The sequence below is a fragment of the Bos grunniens genome, chromosome 5 (genome assembly GCF_055505025.1).
Source record: "Bos grunniens cultivar Pamir isolate PY7600 chromosome 5, Bosgru_T2T1.0, whole genome shotgun sequence".
Lineage (NCBI taxonomy): Eukaryota > Metazoa > Chordata > Mammalia > Artiodactyla > Bovidae > Bos > Bos grunniens.
In genome coordinates, this window is record NC_141169.1 from 25380018 (window position 1) to 25393569 (window position 13552).

Consider the following 13552-nt stretch of genomic DNA (forward strand, 5'->3'; position numbering starts at 1 on the left):
CTGCAGAAATGACCAGTTGGGGACTTCCCTGGTGGCTCAATGGTTAAGAACCCACCTCCAGTGCTGGGAACATTGGTTTGATCCCTGGTCTGGGAAGCTCCCACATGCCATGGGCCAACCAAGCCTGTGTGCCACAAGCACTGGGCCCACCTGCTGCAACTACGGAAGGCCCTGGACCTAGAGCCTGTAGTCCACAAGAGAAGCCACTGCAATGAGAGGCCATTGCAGTGAGGAGCCTGTGCACCACAGCGGAGAGCAGCCCCAGCTCAGCCCACCTAGAGAAAGCTGGCACACAGCAGCAAAGACCCAGCGCGTGCAGAAATGAAAATAAATCAATTTAAAAACAAATGGCCAACTGGCCAGTTCACTGCTTTTCCCCACCAAAGCCCACATATAGAGGCCCGTTTTGCTCCTTGTGGAGTAGGAATCAGGGAAAGTCAGTCAACTGGAGAGGAAAGGAAACGTTACGGTAGCTTTTCGGTTCCCCAGTTTCTTCTTGAAGCCCAGCTGCAGTCCTGCCATTTCACTTCTCCAGACCCTCCAAGAGCTTTATAATTCAGTTCTTTTATTCACTTCTGGCTCAAGTTGTGTCTGCTATTTGAAACCAAAAGAGTTTCAACAAATGCACTGATGAACTGAAAGAAAAGGCATCTGTTTACATAAGATGATTTGCATGAGAGGAAGGAAAGAGCCCCGTCACAGGAAGAGGGAGATGACTGGGGAGGCTGGCCCAGCCAGGCTGGGAGGGATGCGTGTCTGAGCAGCGAGTGGAGCAGGAGAAGCTGCTAAAAGACGATGAAGACTATTTCACAGAGCCTCCCTCCTGCAGAAGCACAGCTTCTGGGTCCAAGTGACCAAGCACCACACAGGGCAGAGCCTTCTCCACCTTCTGTAAGGGACGCAGCTGTGGCACATTTAGGGCTCCAGGGAACATGGAACTGCTTTGGCATCTCCAGGTTTGCTGTCTGGGGATCCCAAAAGAGATGGCATTCATGGCACAGTCCTCAGCGTTATCACCTTGGACACTAGCAGCATGGGTGCAGAAATGCACCCTCCCCAAATGGCTCAGTGGGCAACAGATATCTTTGAGGGGAGGAGATGAGGGCACAGGAAGAAGACGTCACGAATGTCCCTTGGTAACGGTAGTGGACAGACTGGTTTGCAACACAACCACTGGGGAATCACGAAAATAACTGAACGAGACGTGAATGGGGACACTCAGGCTCTGAAACTTGAAGATGTGAGATGAATTCAGCAAAATGTGGGTTATTGCCATTAGTGCGCCCCCACTGCGACCCCCAGGCCAGGGAAAGCTGAGGAAATTGAAGGTCATGGTATTAGATCTACTTAAAAATGGTTTTAAGTGAAGGAATAAAATAACCCTAGGAAAACTAAGTTGGAATTATCTATGGGACTTTCCTTCAAAGCCTTGTCTAGAACTCACAAGATGTTTATGAAATGTCATCCACTAAAAGATATAATTTATAATTTAGTATGCCAAGATTTTCCTACTGACTCAACAAAGTAGAGGAGGACAATAGAAAGCTTATATTCCAGGGTAACAAGTCTGAATGTCCCCTTTATAAAATTAGGATCTCTGGGTAGTTAGCCACAGAGATCTTGTCAATTATTCTCGATCTCATTTGGGAAAGAAGTAGACAGACATTTTTATAACCTTACTTTTAGTTCTGCATTTCACATGGAGTGCTTGACCCAATTGTGAAATGACACATTTTCCACAGCCTGGTTGGGATAAACCTGACTGAACATATAGCAAATCAATTTACCCATGGAATGGATGGATGTCAACCTAGCCTTAAAGAGAAACTTTCTCTCTAAAGAAACTTTGAACTAAATTGATACTTAATACACCTTTCGGATCTTTGGTTCTTTTTCATTCTTATAAGTGATAATACTGAGTTTCAAATTGAAGTTGATGAGTTATAAAAACCTTCATTTATAATATCCTAACTATGTTTACAAGGAGAAGGCGATGGCACCCCACTCCAGTACTCTTGCCTGGAAAATCCCATGGATGGAGGAGCCTGGTGGGCTGCAGTCCATGGGGTCACGAAGAGTCGGACATAACTGAGAGACTTCCCTTTCACTTTTCACTTTCATGCATTGGAGAAGGAAATGGCAACCCACTCCAGTATTCTTGCCTGGAGAATCCCAGGGACGGAGGAGCCTGCTGTCTATGGGGTCACACAGAGTCAGACACAACTGAAGTGACTTAGCAGCAGCAGCAGCAACTATGTTTACAGACATTTTAATAACACTCAGGAGACATAAAATGCAGGATCATTAGTTCATTGGAAGATGAAGACTTGGGGAATTAAAATGTTTCTCAAACATAAATTTTCTAGTAAATGAAATCCAGAAATCAAACTTCCTATGTGACAGGAATCGCTCAAAGCAAGTAACAAAACCTTCTGAGACAGATGTCATTTTTTCCCTATTTCACAGATGAAGAAACATAAGCTTGGGACTTCTCTGTGGTCCAGTGGCTAACACTCCAGGCTCCCAATGCAAGCAGGCTGCATCCGATCCCTGGTCAGGCAACTAGAACCCACATGCCACCACTGAAGGTTCACGCGCCGCAACCGAAGATTCCACGTGCTGAACCAAAAGATCCCATGTGCCTCAACTGACACCTGTGCAACCAAATAAGTAAACAGAAATAATTTTTAAAAATGAGAAGGAAAGAAACAGAAATTTGGAGAACTTAAGTAACTTGCCTAAGAACCCACAGCTAGTAAGAGCCGGGCAGGGATTTAAGACAAACTGACTAGAGAGACCAGATGTGATATCAGCATAAGTACACAGTGTCCCGACTTCTGCTAGCTCCTTCTTTAGCCAGTATCTGTACCTTTGGACTGTTTTGGTGCCAACTCTGATCCCATCTCTATGTGATCTTATCCTTCAAGCATGTAACCGCTTTTCTAGGAAGTCTAACTGACCTAGGATGAATTAGTGTCTTCACTATGGGTTTTTCATTTTGACATGACCAAGTAATTCCATAATTCTCAGCAGACACTGGCTGGGTCCTGAGTGTCCTAAACTAACTCATTTCTGGCACTATCTACCTGGAGATAGCATGAGATTCTACAGGTTAAGGGCTCAGTCCAAAACACTGCTCTTCCTTACCCCCCAACTTCAGATGCCAATCACAAGTTCAGGCTGTCACCTGAGCTTCTGATTTACTAGCTAGAGATGACAGGTCCCTGTGACTGAATTCTCGGGTTTGATTAACTTACTAGAGCAACTCACATAAGCGTTTTACCTGCTAGATTACTGGCTTATTAGGAAAGGATATAACCCAGGAAAAGCCAGATGGAAAAGATTCATAGGGCAAGAGATGTGGGAAGGGGCTCGGTCTCCTAGCACCTCCTTGTGCTCACCAATCTGGAAACTCCAAATCCCGTCCTTCTGGTTTTTCTATTTGTTTAGTTTGCCACACTGCATGGCCTGTGGGATCTTGGTTCTTCAACCAGCGATTAAACCCAGGCTGCAGCAGTGAAAGCACCCTGTCCTTTTGGTTTCTATGGAGGCTTCATTACATAGGCATGCTTGATGAAATCTTTGACCATTGGAGAACAATTCAACCTCCAGTTCCTCTCTCCTCCCCAGAGGCAGTGGGAGGAAGAGGGACTGAAAGTCCCTTTCTTCAGAGAAGGGGTTAGATGCTTGAAAGATAAAACCACATATAGATGGGTTCAGAGTTGATACCAAAGTAGTCCAAACAGCTGTGGTCCATTCCCCTGGCAACTACCATCCATCCTTAGGTGCTTTCCAAAAGTCACTTCTTTAATATAAACTCATGTGTGGCTCAAAAGAGTTTGTTGTGAATACTGAGACACCTTTATCACTTAGAGAAGTCCAAGGGTTTTAGGAGCTCAGTGCCAGAAAGGAGGGCAAAGACCAAATATATATTTCTTATAAATCACAGCTTTCATGTTTAAGTTGTGGGGACATTAACTGGAAAAACCCCTCAAATGCACCTACTACATCTCAGTGAGTTCTTTATAATCAAGATTTGAAAAACAACCACAGGCAAAAATATTGGAGAATCACAAGGTGGAGGATTACCAGTGTCGATGACCTGCAATGTGCCATGAAGTGAAAGTGAAAGTCACTCAGTCATGTCCGACTCTTTGCGACCCCATGGACTATACAGTACATGGAATTCTCCAGGCCAGAATATTGGAGTGTGTAGCCTTTCCTGTCTCCAGGGGATCTTCCCAACCCAGGGGTCAAACCCAGGTCTCCCATATTGCAGGCAGATTCTTTACCAGCTGAGCCACAAGGAAAGCCCATTATGTGTCAAGCACTGTGCTAAGAGTTCTAAATGCATTACCTCATTTATGTTTGTAACAACACAAGAACTAACTGTAACAACACAAGAACAAAGACTATCAAAGGGTCAGTTAGAACAATCAACAATGTTAAAGAACAATGACAATGCAAGATATTAGAAGACTTCAACAGCCTAAGAGGAGACAGACTAGGAAGACGGTCCTTGGGAAGAGCCTCAAACAAATGGATTTAAATTCTTCTTAATTTATATTTTGAATGGGTATATATGCAAAATTCAAAAGGTACAAAGAAAGTCTTTTGACTATTTTATCTAATCAAAATAGTTTATTGATTGGGACCATAAACTTTTTTGTCCCAAGAGTTTTATAATGGACATTTGATATTTGTGTTTGCTCCGCATCTTTTCTTTGTAGTTCTTTTATATTGTGAATTCTCCTTTCCATAAATAGAAACAAAGATAACACATATCCTGAAACCCTTTGCTGCTAGGATATAGACATGTGACTATACTCCAATAAACCCCAAATCTAAGCAAGACTGGAAATACAAGCAAAAAAATTACACATTATTCTCCTGGTAAGTATGGCCCTGGGGAATTTGCCTTTCTGCAGGAACTGCAGTGGGTCCAGGCTTTACAGAGGTTGAGCATCCCCTGCCTGGCAGCCACAGCAGGACTTCTGCTAGAACACTCCGATGGTGTGTTCAGACATTTGGGATGTCGTTGGACATTTCTCCTGGATGCTTTGCTTCTGACTGTTTGACATGCAGGCTTTGTTGTTGGCCTTCCCAGAAATTCTAGTTAATACCATGTAATGAAGTTCTACTGAAACTGGATAGAATGGATTCTTTCTTTGAAAGAGATCACAAGGTACTGGCAATCTGGGATAGATTAGATGACCTGGTTGGCTAAGAAAGCAGTAAGGGGACTTCCCTGGTGGCTCAGTGGTAAAGAATCCACTTGCCAGTGCCGGAGACACAGGTCCAACCCCCTGGCCCAGGAAGACCCCACATACTGCAGAGCAACTAAGCCCGTGCACCACAACTATTGAGCCTGTGCTCCAGAGCCTGAGAGCCACAGCTACCGAGCCCACGCACTGCAGCTCCTGAAGCCTACACACCCTGAGCCGGCGCTCCACAGCAAGAGAAGCCGCTGCAATGAGAAGCCTGCACGTCACGAGAGCGGCCCTGCTTGCCACAGTTAGAGAAAAGCCTGCACAGTAACAAAGACCCAGCACAGTCAAAAGTAAATAAATAAAACAATTTAAAAAAATAAAGCAGTAAGTACGGGATGCAGGTAAAACAGTGGCACCCAGTGGTAAAAGAGTCATGAAAACTACTGCAATACAAGTTAGGATGATGCTGTTTCTTCCTCAGTTTAGTCAGACACATCACTAGATTATATCTCAGGATGCCACAGTTAGAGTGAGGCCAGCCTCTATTCCCCAGTCTCCCCACTATTAGGCAGGATTTGTAGGGCTGAAAAAACTGCCCCACATCTCCTGGGCTTCTCAGAGAAATCAAGAATGTAAACAGGGCTCAGACTATTCGGAGAAAATGGCTGAGAAGATCTTTTTTGAAGAGGTTTCAGCTCTAAGTCTTTTCTCCTTTGACAAGAGTGCAGGGTGCTTGGTGCTATCTCCCAATCTCAAGCCTGTTGAAAGAAATTTCCAGTAGACCACTGAGTAAGTTGCAGCAGCCTCCTGCAGCTGGCAGACACGGAAGACCAGGGTCTGACTAATGACCAAGAAAGTGCAATCCAGTCATGGAATGAAGTCCAGTTTCTCCAGCAAAATGTTGAATGTTAAGAAGGGCTGGTTAAGTGCTCTGGAGAGAACAGACCCAGGAGGTGCTCCGCTGGAATCATCGGGCACTCTCAGAGCTTGCTGGGGCCAAGGGAGGGGATTTCCCATGACTACTTGAAGGTTGCACAGGAGAAAGCCTTGGATCCTAACAATAGGTCTTTTTAGACAGACCTTGACAATCAAAGCTGAGCATGTACTGCTGGATATCAAGGGACTAAGGAAAGAGTTGAAAGGAACCACCCAGAACAGAGATTTGTCCTATTGAGGGAATTGCAGGAGAGGAGGACTGTAGGGAGTGTCCAAAATCCCTAGGCCAGTACACCGAGGGAAGAATCCTCCTGAGCCAAACTACGGCCCCCTGGGGGTCGCCAGCTTTAATCATCTCCAAGGCCCAGAGAACATGAAGCCACACATCAAGTCATAACTCACTGGCCTCTTTCCCTCTCATCTTACCCGATCTTCAATCTGAGAGAAAAAGACAATGATAGCTAGCAGGTGGAGGTGAAGGTCATCGGGGAGAGCAAGAGAAGCTGTCAGAAGTTTCATCTCGGGGGAGAGGAAGATCAGCTCTCCTCCTCCATCCCTGAGTGAAACTGAGAGAGTTGGTGGTAAACATAAAAGTGCCTTTTGATTATACCATGAGTTGTGTTCATACTGGGGCTTCCCAGGTGGCTCAGTGGGAAAGAACCAGCATGTCAATGCAGGAGACACAGGTTTGATCCCTGGGTCAGGAAGATCCCCTGGAGTAGGCAATGGCACCCCACTCCAGTTCTCTTGCCTGGGAAATCCCATGGGTAGAGGAGCCTGGTGGGCTCCAGTCCATGGGACCACAAAGAGTCGGACACGACTGAGCGACTAAGGACAAGCCCACACACCCAGTGGCCAAACTGATCGCCTGCTGTTGTGCAAAATGAAATGTCAGAGGAAGCAGGGCTCCGGTGGGCGGGGAAGAAAGGAATACGAAGGCTCTCAGGTGAGAAGTTCCATCTAATCGCAGAAAACAAATTAAAGAAAAAAAATCATGGGCTTAGGAGTTTAATTCTCACTTCAGAGCACGGTCAGTGAATGAGAAAGGTTCTACGACCTCCCTAAAATACTCTTTCATCTCATGAAGGCACAGAGCTAATGAAGCTGAAAAGTCAGAGGCAGAGACAGAGCCTGAAGATCGATGGATTATAAAACAGACTGAATTCACAGTCTCACCAGGTCTTTCAGGACATTTATTGGGAAAAAGTGACTCTTGCCCTGAGTATTGGAATGGACATATTTTGGAGGTGTCACATAGCCCCAAAAATCTAAAGTCCCAGAACACAACTCCCTGGATCAACAAAAACAGCCCGTCCTCCCATTCCAATGAGGCTGGTCCCGTCCTGTTCAAAGACACCAACTTCACATGGTGGTGACCTTGCAAGGGGATGTCCCCACGGTCCACCCCTACCTCTGCTCACTGACTCCAGACCCACAGTTACAGTCCGATTCCAGCATGCCCTGAATCAAAATCAGACCTGGGAAGAGCAGGCTGGCACACCCAAAGCACTGCAGGACTGTGGGAAAGTATTCTGACATTGTTAGGAAGAGAAGGTCATCATTTTAGATTGGATCAATTTCATTTTATAGGTGCCCTCACCAAAAAGTTCTGGATTCAATGTGCTAGATCAAACAATCAGAAGAGGTGTCAATTTCTTGCCTGGTTGTCTGAGACTGAGTCTCAGCGGCAGCCTGTGCATGTGAAGTTCAGAAGCCACACATTCCTTGATGGAATGTACACCCCAAGTTATCTCATTAGTAAAGATACAGGTGTGCTCAGAAGGGTTTCCTCACGAATAACGAAAGACTATCATATCACTCAGGAAATTCCAAGGGTTTTAGGAGCTCTGTGCCAGGAGCCAGGAATGAAAACCAAATATATATATTCCTTAACATAAGTCATAATATCACATATATGTACCCCAATGTTTATAGCAGCATTATTTACAATTGCCAAGATGTGGGAGTAACCTAAGTGTTCATCAAGAGATGAATAGATAAAGAAGATGTAGTATACACACAATAGAAAACTACTTACCCATGAAAAAACAATGAATGAAATTTTGCCATCTGCAGCAACATGGATGGACCTAGAGGGTATTATGCTAAGTGAAGTAAGTCTGACAAAAAAAGACAAATACTGTGTGGTATCACTTATACGTGGAATCTAAAAATGCAAGTAGTGACAAGAAGGAAACAGACTCATAGAGAACAAACCAGCGGTTACCAGAGGGGAGAGGTGGGGGTGGGCAAGACAAGAATAGGAGATCAAGAGGTACAAACTGCTATGTAGTAAAAAATTAGCTACTGGTATATATTGTACAATACAGGCTGCTGCTGCTGCTGCTAAGTCACGTCAGTCGTGTCCGACTCTGTGTGACCCCATAGACGGCAGCCCACCAGGCTCCCCCGTCCCTGGGATTCTCCAGGCAAGAACACTGGAGTGGGTTGCCATTTCCTTCTCCAACAATACAGGCTAGGTAGCCAATATTTTATAATAAAAATAAATGGAATATAATCTTTAAAACTGTAAATCACTATGCTACATACCGGAGAAGGCAATGGCACCCCACTCCAGTACTCTTGCCTGGAAAATCCCATGGATGGAGGAACCTGGTAGGCTGCAGTCCATGGGGTCGCTAAGAGTTGGACACGACTGAGTGACTTAGCAGCGGCAGCAGCAGCACGCTGCATACCTGTAACTTATATAATATTGTACATCAAGTGTGCTGTTGTTGTTCAGTCACCTAGTTGTGTCCAACTCTTTGACACCACGGATTACAGCATGCCAGGCCTCCCTGTCCCTCACCATCTCCCGAAGTTTGTCCAAGTTCATGTCCATTGCATCAGTGATGCCATCCAGTCATCTCACCCTCTGACACCCTCTTCTTCTGCCCTCAATCTTTCCCAGCATCAGGGACTTTTCCAATCAGTTGGCTGTTCACATCAGATGACCAAAAATACATCAACTATACCTCAATTTAAAAAAATCACAATATCAGAGTTATCCGTTTCATTAGATTGTAAGGTCCATGAACATCCATTTTTTTCTTCTTCACCACAGTATCCCCAGAACTGGTGCAGGGTTCTCTGTACATGGGATTTTCTCAATAAATGTTGGAATAAACGACTCACTGATTTTTAATATGATAATTGTATTGTCAATTATCTATTCCTAGATAACAAATTGCTTCAAAGTTAGAAACTTAGAACAGCACACAGTTATCATCTTGGTTAACTGTGAGTCTAGACCTCATGGTTCTTGTGAGTCTAGAGTCCAGGCAAGACTGTTGGTTCTCTACTCCAGGGTCTCATCTGAAAGCTGCAATCACTGTCTTGGCCAGGGCTGCAATATTAGCTCAAGATTTGACTGGCAAATGATCCACTTATAAACTCACATGATTGTTGGAAGAATTCAGCTTCTCGAGGATGGTTAGCCTGAGGGCTGCAGTTCCTTCCCCACTGTCAGTGGGAAGTTACCCTCAGTTTCTGCCATCTCAGAACATGGTCACTTGCTTCCTCAGAGCCAGCAAGGAAGAGGGTCTATTAGCATGATGGACGTTAAAATCTTACGTAATAAACTGATATACATGCAATCACATACATTCCATTACCTATTGATCAGAAACAAATCTCAGGACCCACTCACACTCAAAGGGAGAGAATTACACAATATCATGGATACCAGGAGGTAAAAGTCTTTGGGGCCGCCTTATAGCCTGTCTGCCTCAGTGATGCACCAAATACCCTTATTGAATCAGCTAAGCTGTAGCCATTCTCTAAAGAAGGTTGGACAGTTAATGTCTGTGAAATGCCAGAGGGTCCTCATTAGCTCAGCCTTCATTACTCAAGTCCCAGCTATTGTCAGGTTACATAGGGAAGCAAAGGTCATCTCAAGATAAAAATATTCACTAATATCAAATTAGTTCCCATTCGAAAAACATTTCTTCTCTTAATGCTAGTATATGTCCTCTTAGATCACATTTTGCCAGAGTACCTCCTGCTAATTGTGCGAGCCTGCAATGCAAATACAATCAAAACCAATTGCATGGGCACTTCAAAAGAAAATTATTTGACTATCAGAGGCTTAGGAGAGGCTCTTGGGAAAACCAATGAATCCCTAAAATAACTTTGTAAGAATATTCTTATTTGGACCATGTTGGGAAATTTGATCATGAAATATTATGCATCCTGCTGTCGTACCAGTTTTGGATAAATATTATGAAAAACTGTCAGCAAAATATTCCTTTTTCTTATGCTAAGAAAATTGCCTAGATGCAGAATAATTAAGTAAACTAACCTTAAATATAAGAGAAAATAACATAGTCCCATAATTTTATTTTTTTACTTACTATAACCTTGAGTCTTTTGTGGCCTGGGTTCAAATCCTAGTTATATTAATTACTAGCTGTGAGATAGGCAAGTTAATATTTCTGTGCCTCAGACCACATGTCTATAACATGGAGATGCTAGTAATAATACCTGAATCACCTTGTTCCTTATTTGACCCTAATGACAACACAAGGAGGCCAATGTTAAGGCAGGTGCTCTTGATGGGATTAATGACTGTGATTGGAGTAAGATGACCAGATGTTCCTTTTTTTGCCTTTAAAATGCTGGGCCTCCACAGCATAAATCATAGAGGCCAACTAATTAAGGTCAGGGGAGTCTGCAAGTTCAGGATAACTTCCTCATCTCATAGGTTTTTTAAAAAGTCCATACAACATGAATCTACCAAAAACAAAGACTAGATGATACACTGCACCTCATAAGATATAAGAGCATTTAAGTAACTTTCCAAAGGTCAATAGATTAAAAGTGATGGATTCAAAGCCCTGTGTAACTAACTGCAAAGCCCACTTTGATGCTTTTTTCCCATAACTTTCTCTGTGCACAGCCCTGTGGATGGGAGGATGAGTAGTAGCAGGGAGGAGTGGGCCGACTAGGAGAAATACCCAGTGCTCAGATCCATAGCCAGCCCCAGAAAATCGCCAGCCTTGCTTCCCCACTCCCTTCTTCCTCAATGAACCCTTCATTCCTTAGCTCTCCCCTCCCTCCCCCACAGCTCTTATGTTCCTCCAGGCTGCTGCTTAAGAAGGTTTTTGAACAGTGCCCTTGAGATCTCAGGAAAAGAGAAACAATCTAAATCGAAAAAGCAAATAAACATTGAACCATCTTCCAGCTGTTCTGTTTGAACAGACAGAGGAACCTGAAGCAAGGCCCAGGAGTGTTAAGAGTTCATTTTCAAAGCACAGCTCAGAGAGTGCTCATGCTTAATAAACCAATGGAGTGAGACAGAATGTAGAGACCGGGGAAAGGGTCATTGCTTGACAGATCAATGCCACAAACATAAACAGCCAAGTCCACACACATGCAAATACAGATTGAGGTGCTGCTTGGGGCCAGGAAGCATCAACTGTGTCTTTGGAACTTGTGGTTCCAAGCACGAAGCCTGGCTTTCCCACTTGCTAGTCACAGCATCTCTGCTCCTTCGTATGTGAGGAAGAGAATAATCAAAATCCTTAGAGATCAAGTTGGGAATGGCAAAGAAAATGAAATGCTGGGATCCAAGTGGTATTGCCTTGGAAAATAATCATTGTGAGGGAAGGAAAGTATTATTCCATAGCTGGTGCTGGGTACAGTCTGAAGAGTGAAATGAATTCATTCCACTGTGGAAATATTTAACTGAAACAAAAAGGACTGTAGATAACATGCTACATGGTATTTAATGATAAGGTCTGAGAGGCAAATCTCATGAACAAAAGCACACAGAGAATTCCAAACCCTGAGGTTATATTATCATCTCAGTACAATGATGAAAGAGGATTAGCGAATATTCACACCCCAGAAACCTCAAAAAACCAGGTACAATAAATATCATCCAGGTGGGTCAAATATCTTAAGTTTAAAATGTCTTATCCCCAATAGTCCTGCTTAATACAGTTTATATATATATGTATATATATTCACACACATATATAGTGTTTTTTTCAGATGTTAATTGAAATCTCAAAAACATATATTTAACCAATCAAGAAAAACAAATCTTGTCTTGTTTTCATTTTAGTCACTCAGTTGTATCTGACCCTTTTGTGACCCCATGGACTGTAGCCTGCTCTACAGGCAGGCTCCTCTGTCCATGGGATTTCCCAGACAAGTATACTGCAGTGGGTGGCCCTTTTCTTCTCCAGAGGATCTTTCTAACCCAGGGATTGAAACTGTGTCTCCTGTACTGCAGGTGGATTCTTTACCACTGAGCATATATACCATAAAAAGATATCTCAAAGAAGGTTATGATTGATTCATTGATTGATTGGCTGATAGGGGAGTTTAGATACATTATCTCCAATCATCATAAAAGCTCCCAATGCACTTTACAGAAGGGAAAACTGAGGCTCAAAGTATATAAAATCATGCAACTGATAGAGATGTGCTTAGTTTCAAAGCTTCTAATCTCAGACCACAGCTTCCTGCCTGGAAGAAGGAAGGGAATGAGCAGAGATTCTGATGGAAAACTAGAGGCTGGCCAGGGAGGAGGCCACCAGGCTCCGGATCTGGTGGGATAGGTTTATGTGGTCAAGCGCATCAGGAAGCAAAAGCTTGGCCACTGTGTGTTGTTAGTGGGTCATAATATGAATAACTGGCTGAATATTCCAAGTGTGGACTGTTATCAGTACAATGGCTAGCCGACAAGAAGGTGTTTCTTTTAACCACCCCAGTTTACCCCAATCCCCCAGTGAGAGCAGATTGAAGGCTCATATCAGGACCTACTGAATGAGACAGAACATTGTCTGAGTGAGTCTTACTGACATCAGGAACTACTAAACACTGCCCATAGTTCCAAGTGTTATACATTTTTGCCACTAATACTTGTGCATGAATTAGCTTGTTAAGGAAATAAGCAAACTAATGACTTCCCAAGACCAGAAGAAAGGAGGTTCAGATGAATGAGTTTTGTAAGGGAGAGGGACTGTGGTTGGGAAGAAGCAGAGGGTAGAACCAAAGTGGGTATAGCCAGAGCGAGAGCTGGACGGAGGTCAGGGGGACGGAAGGCCCTGAAATAACAAAAGGGATCCAAGGAAGAAAGCTCAGAGGACACAGAAGATGGGATCTCACTTCTTTCCAAACCTTATTGTTGTCCATGAAATTGAGCCATCCATGGGCAGCTGTCCCTTCCTACGTAAACCAGGGGCCCCTGGGATGGGTCTGCAGTCATAGGCAAATATCTCTTTTGTTTTTATGTCTCAGATGAATATAGACAGCACAGTATAATGGAGAGAGGAAAGGCTTAGCACTTTGGAGCTAGTGTTGGAGGTGACAGCTGCCTCTTTCACCTACTGGCTTAGAAATTACTTACCTTCCATGAGAGTCAAGTCCCTCATCTATACAAAAGTTCATAGCAATTT

The 13552-nt window shown here is 43.8% G+C and overlaps 1 long non-coding RNA gene across 1 annotated transcript in view; it reads right to left on the reverse strand.

Moving 5' to 3' along the window:
* Positions 1-2293: 2293 nt before the first annotated feature.
* LOC147371429 (uncharacterized) overlaps positions 2294-13552 on the reverse strand; it is a 28777-nt gene continuing 17518 nt past the window's right edge. Inside the window, exon 4 of the long non-coding RNA XR_015163564.1 lies at positions 2294-2654. This is a non-coding gene — a long non-coding RNA (uncharacterized LOC147371429). The remainder of the gene's footprint in view (positions 2655-13552) is intronic.